Consider the following 6,627-nt stretch of genomic DNA (forward strand, 5'->3'; position numbering starts at 1 on the left):
CCTCAATTCTAGCAGCCAAAACTTGGCCAGCAATTTGGCATCTACGTTCAAGAGCGATATCGGTCTGTAGGACCCACATTGTAGCGGATCTTTCTCCCGTTTGAGAATGAGTTAAATCGAAGCCTGTGACATTGTTGCGGGTGGGTCCCTCTTTCTTTAGCCTCGTTAAAGGTCCTTAGCAGGAGTGGGACTCAACAGTTCTGAAAATTTCTTGTAGAATTCTACAGGATAGCCGTCCGGCCCCGGGGCCTTGCCCGACTGCATACTAACAATCTCCTCCAACTCTATCGGGGCCGCCAGTCCCTCCACCAGATCCTCTTCCACCTTTGGAAACCTCAATTGGTTCATGAATTGCTTCATTCCTTTCCCTCCCGCCGGGGGTTCTGACTTGTACAGTTTACCATAAAACACCCTAAAGCATTTGTTCACCCCCTCTGGGTCCAAGACTGTGTTACCATCCTTATCCCTAACTTCCCCAATTTCCCTGGCCGCCTCCCTCCTATGAAGTTGGTGCGCCAGCATTCTACTCGCTTTCTCCACATATTCATAGACTGCCCCTTTTACCTTCCTCAACTGTGCTACAACTTTCCCTGTGGTCAGCAGATCAAACTCCGCCTGCAGTCTCCAGCGCTCCTTCAGTAACCGCGTCTCGGGTGGTCTCCGCGAAACTCCTGTCTAATCTCAACTAGTGTCTCTCTCCGCTCTTTCTTCTCCCTATGGGATCTGATAGAAATTAACTCCCCTCTAATAACTGCCTTCAGAGCCTCCTAAACCATGGTCGCCGTTACCTCTCCCATAGCGTTTGTTTCCAAGTAGTTTTGAATGTTCCTCTTTATCCGCCCACAAACCTCGTCATCCGCTCGCAGTCCCACATCTAGCCTCCAGAATGGGCACTGCCCCCTCTCTTCACCAAGTCGCAAGTCCACCCAGTGCGGAGCATGGTCAGAGACTGCAATGGCCAAATATTCCGTCCCCTCCACCCTTGGGATTAACGTCCTGCTCACAAAAAAAATCTATACGAGAATAAACTTTGTGGACGTGGGAGAAAAAAAGAACTCCTTCGCCCTCGGTTGAGCGAACCTCCATGGGTCTACGCCCCCCCCCCCCCCCCACCTGTTCCGTGAAACCCCTCAGTTCCTTAGCCGCTGCTGGTGGCTTTCCTGACCTGGACTTTGACCGGTCCAATACAGGGTCAATGACTGTGTTGAAGTCACCCCCATGATCAAATTATGTGAGTCTAAGTCCGGAATTTTACCCAGCATGTGTCTCATGAATTCCACGTCATCCCAGTTCGATGCGTAGACATTCACTAGCACCACCCGGGTCCCCTGCAGCTTCCCACTCACCATTATGTATCTGCCCCCTTCATCAGCCACAATACTCCCTGCCTCGAATGCCACCCGTTTACTGACCAGAATTGCTACCCCTCTGGTCTTTGAATCCAGCCCCGAATGGAACACCTGGCCCCTTTCTCAATCTTGTTTGATCTGCGAGTTTTAGATGCGTCTCCTGTAGCATGGCTACGTCTGCCTTTAACCCCTTTAGGTGCGAGAACACGCAAGCTCTCTTGACCGGCCCATTCAGACCCCTCACATTCCACATGATCAGCTTGGACGGGGGGTTAACCCCCCCCGCCCTCCCTGCGGCCGTCTAGCCATCAACCTTTTTCGGCCAGCCACGAGCCCGCGTCCCCCACTTACTTGAGCCCTCCGACTCTCCATCTGTTTCCCAAAGTTGGTTCCTCTTCTGTCAGCAAAGCAGCACCCCCCCCCCCCCCCCCCCCCAACAGCACCACGATCCCAATCCCCCAAGTCAAGAACCAGCTTAACAATAACTCTCCCCCCATTATGCTTCCGTGAGTCAGCTGACCCCGGATGCTCCCGCCTCTGCCTCCGATCATCCTGTTGCCTCGTTATTCGGGCCCCTCTCTTCCTATGAAAGGCCAATTTAACTGCCTTTACAGTTCCCAAAGAATATTTCCCCCCCCCCTTCCCCAGTGAAACAAAAAAAACAAAACCCCGGGCGTTAACCCGGCCCCACAAAAGAAATGGCTCCAGATGCCTGAAGAGCAGCCCTAAGTATAGAGACCCTCTCTCCCCTTTGTGGCCGAACTCCAGAAACGCCGAGAGCATGGCCAGAGAAACAAGGAACGCAAAAAAGGAAAACACCATAACATAGCTCCCACCGGCTATCAAACAATTAACATTACTCCCAATCTTATGTTAGGACAGCATCATGTTACCCATCCCCACCAGAGCGTTTCATCCCAGTGTGGCTATCCTTTAGCTCGAGTCCAACTTTTCCTGTTTGATAAATGTCCACGCCTCGTCCGGTATATCAAAGTAGTGATGACGATCTTGATACGTGACCCAAAGCCTCGCCGGATGCTGCAGTCCGAACTTCACCCCTTTGTTGTGGAAGACTGTCTTAGCACGGTTGAATCCAGCGCACCTCTTGGCCAGTTCTGCTCCCAGGTCCTGGTATATGCAAATTACGCTGTTCTCCCACCTGCTGCTCCGCTCCTTTTCAGCCCATCTCAAGATATGTTCCTTGTCTGAGAAGCGGTGGAATTGTACCACCATAGCCCTCGGCGGTTCGTTAGTCTTGGGCTTCCTTGCGAGGACTCTGTGCGCCCCGTCCAGTTCCAGAGGCCGGGGAAATGCTCCCGTCCCCATCAGAATCCCCAGCAACATGGTCACAAATGCACTCACATCCGACCCCTCCGCATCCTCAGGGTGGCCTAGAATTTGCAGGTTTTGTCTCCTGGACCTGTTTTCAAGATCTTCCAATCTCTCCTGCCATCTCTTACGCAAGTGAGAAAGTGGTGTTAGGAATGGCGCCTCCACCCTGACGGCCAGACCAAGTATCTCGTCTTCGTTATCCGAGACCTTTTTCTCGATCTCCTTGATCGCCTTCTCCTGCATCTTCTGGGTCTCAACCATCTTCTCAATTGAGGCCTTCATCGGGGCCAACATCTCCGTTGTTAGGTCAGCAAAACAACTTCTGAGGAACTCCTGCTGTTCCCGCAACCACTGCCTGATCCGAGCCGGCCGCCATTTTATGTTCCCGCGCCCGTTCCACCCGCTTCTCGATACTCGCTTGTTTCGGCGTCCTACTCCTGGTCCCCTCCATAAACCGATGCGGGGAGCCTTCCAGCGTTGTTTGCCCGCGAATTTCGCTGAGGAGGAGCCGCTGAAACTCATTAACAGTCCGTTCGCGGAGGGAGCTGTTGATTTCGCGACCTAGCCTCACATGGCCGCCACCGGAAGTCCCCTCAATAAAGTATTTTAATAACCATAATAATCTTTATTATTGTCACAAGTAGGCTTTCATTAACACTGCAATGAATTGCTTTAAAAATCCCCTTATCGCCAGACTCCTGCGCCTGTTCAAGTACACAGAGGGAGAATTCAGAATGCCCAATTCACCTAACAAGCACGTCTTTCAGGACTTGTGGGAGGAAACCGGAGCACACGGATGAAACCCACGCAGACACGGGGAGCATGTGCATACTCTGCACAAACAGTGACCCAAGCGGGAATTGAACCCAAGACTCTGGCGCTGTGAAGCAACAGTGCTAACCACTGTGTTACCGTGCCGCCAAATCACTTCTGAGCTCAACTCCCTTTTTTGGAGTAATCTTTGACTCTCAGACCTAAATCTCTAGGACCTAAAAAGTGATGTTAGGAATGGGATTGTAGTGTCAGTTAAACATTAATGAAAAAGTTCCAACGTGAAGATGCGGGCAGATTGTTTCCACTGGTGGGTGAAAGCAGAACTAGGGGGCATAGCCTCAAAATAAGGGGAAGTAGATTTAGGACTGAGTTTAGGAGGAACTTCTTCACCCAAAGTGTTGTGAATCTATGGAATTCCTTGCCCAGTGAAGCAGTAGAGGCTCCTTCATTAAATGTTTTTAAGATAAAGATAGATAGTTTTTGAAGAATAAAGGGATTAAGGGTTCGGATGTTCGGGCCGGAAAGTGGAGCTGAGTCCACAAAAGATCAGCCATGATCTCATTGAATGGTGGAGCAGGCTCGAGGGGCCAGATGGCCTACTCCTGCTCCTAGTTCTTATGAAGCCAGGAGTGTACAATGGCACTGACATATTACAGGGAATGACTGATAGATAATCTGATAGAAGAAACGGGCAGGTCTGGGTTGAGCGATATCTTGGGTATTGGAAAAGAGAGTGACGAGAATTATGAGACTACCCTCAATAGGTTTTCTAAAGAGGTTCAGAAAGGACAAATTAAATTGAAGATCGTCCAAAATCATAAAAATGCCAACATGGTGGCTCGAAGCGAACAGAGAGCTGGAGAATCTTTAAAGTCCGTGCATGAACTTTTGTTTGAACCAGATGTATTTATGTCATGCCAATAATTTAGAATTGTGTGAGATGATTTGCAGGTGGGGAGGATGAATCTAAGTCAATGATTATCACATTTTAGTGCAAAAGCTTTGACATTTATTCTTGGTGGCATCTCAAGGATTTGTGTTGCTGATTCTGATAATTCCTTAGCTTCACTATGATATCTACCATCTGTCATCAAGAAATTAGGAAAACAAGTTTGTAGCTCAGAAATAGTGAATTTAGTTAGAAAATCAGTTGTGAAAAGTCAATAAAGTATTTGTCAAGATGCCCCTTAAACGTCACTATCGTCCCTGCTTCCACCACATCCTCCGGCAGCGAGTTCCAGGCACCCACTACTCTCTGTAAAAAAACTTACCTCGTACATCTCCTCTAAACCTTGCCCCTTGCACCTTTTCAATGTGAGAGATCTGTAAAGAAATCACTGTCTAGGAACATTATAAAATTGTCAGAAATACTTTGAATATTATAGAAATAGCTCTCTTTCTCTCCTGAAGGAAGCTTCCTGATTGACAAACACCGGACAGTGTGGGCCTCTTATCTCTGCTAAGGACATGTTTCTAGCAGAGACACTGAAACAAGACAAACTCAATCGGGTGGTGGGATCTCTTGACCCAAATGTAAACCAACTGTGAGTAAAGGTTTAATGGGATTTCCCAACAAGGGACGAGCCACACGGACTCAGAGCTGAACTAACTTTAGTGCAACACTAAATGTGAACATGTGTGGTATTAGAACTGATTTTCCTGCCCGTTGTTTAATGTCGCAAATATATTACACCTGATCAACCAATCACTTTGAAAGCAGCACTCTGGGTTGAATGGCCACTTGTGCTGTAAGTTTCCATAATTTCCTGTTTCCAAACACCATGGAGGCTACTGAACAGTCATTCTGACAGGAGAATGGGAGTTTATTTGTTTAATACAGAACCTGGTGATTGCTGAAAAAAGACACACATTGTTGAAACGTTTGTACTCAGCTGGGCAATTCACAAGAATACCAAATGTAAAGGGAACAACAACTGATACTGCCTGTGAACCAATTTCCATTTCAGCTGTTGAACAATTTGTTTCCAGTGTGAACAAATAAAAGTACAGCACAGGAACAGGCCCTTCGACCCTCCAAGCCTGCACCGACCATGCTGCCCATCTAAACTAAAATCTTCTACACTTCCGGGGTCCGTATCCCTCTATTCCCAATCCTATTCATGTATTTGTCAAGATGCCCCTTAAACGTCACTACCGTCCCTGCTTCCACCACCTCCTCCAGCAGCGAGTTCCAGGCACCCACTACTCTCTGTGTAAAAAACTTACCTCGTACATCTCCTCTAACTAAACCTTGCCCCTTGCACCTTAAACCTATGTCCCCTAGTAATTGACCCCTCTACCCTGGGGAAAAACCTCTGACTATCCACTCTGTCTATGCCCCTCATAATTTTGTAGACCTCTTAACAGGTCGCCCCTCAACCTCCGCCGTTCCAGTGAGAACAAACCAAATTTATTCAACCTCCTCATAGCTAATGCCCTCCATACCAGGCAACATCCTGAAAATCTCTTTTCACCCTCTCTAAAGCCTCCACATCCTTCTGGTAGTGTGGCGACCAGAATTGAACACTATATTCCAAGTGTGGCCTAACTAAGGTTCTATACAGCTGCAACATGACTTGCCAATTTTTATAATCAATGCCCCGGCCAATGAAGGCAAGCATGCCGTATGCCTTCTTGACTACCTTCTCCAGCTGTGTTGCCCCTTTCAGTGACCTGTGGACCTGTACACCAAGATCTCTCTGACTGCCAATACTCTTGAGGGTTCTACCATTCACTGTATATTCCCTACCTGTATTAGACCTTCCAAAATGTATTACCTCACATTTGTCCGGATTAAACTCCATTTGCCATCTCGTCGCCCAAGTCTCCAAACGATCTAAATCCTGCTGTTTCCTCTGACAGTCCTCATCGCTATCCACAATTCCACCAACCTTTGTGTCGTCTGCAAACGTACTAATCAGACCAGTTACATTTTCCTACAAATCATTTATATATACTACGAACAGCAACGGTCCCAGCACTGATCACAGCCCTCCAATCAGAAAAGCACCTTTCCATTGCTACTCTCTGCCTTCTATGACATAGCCAGTTCTGTGTCCATCTTGTCAGCTCACCTCTGATCCCGTGTGACTTCACCTTTTGTCCCAGTCTATCATGAGGGACCTTGTCAAAGACCTTACTGAAGTCCATATAGACAACATCCACTGCCCTA

The sequence above is a fragment of the Scyliorhinus torazame genome, chromosome 5, assembly GCF_047496885.1.
Source record: "Scyliorhinus torazame isolate Kashiwa2021f chromosome 5, sScyTor2.1, whole genome shotgun sequence".
Classification (NCBI taxonomy): Eukaryota; Metazoa; Chordata; class Chondrichthyes; order Carcharhiniformes; family Scyliorhinidae; genus Scyliorhinus; species Scyliorhinus torazame.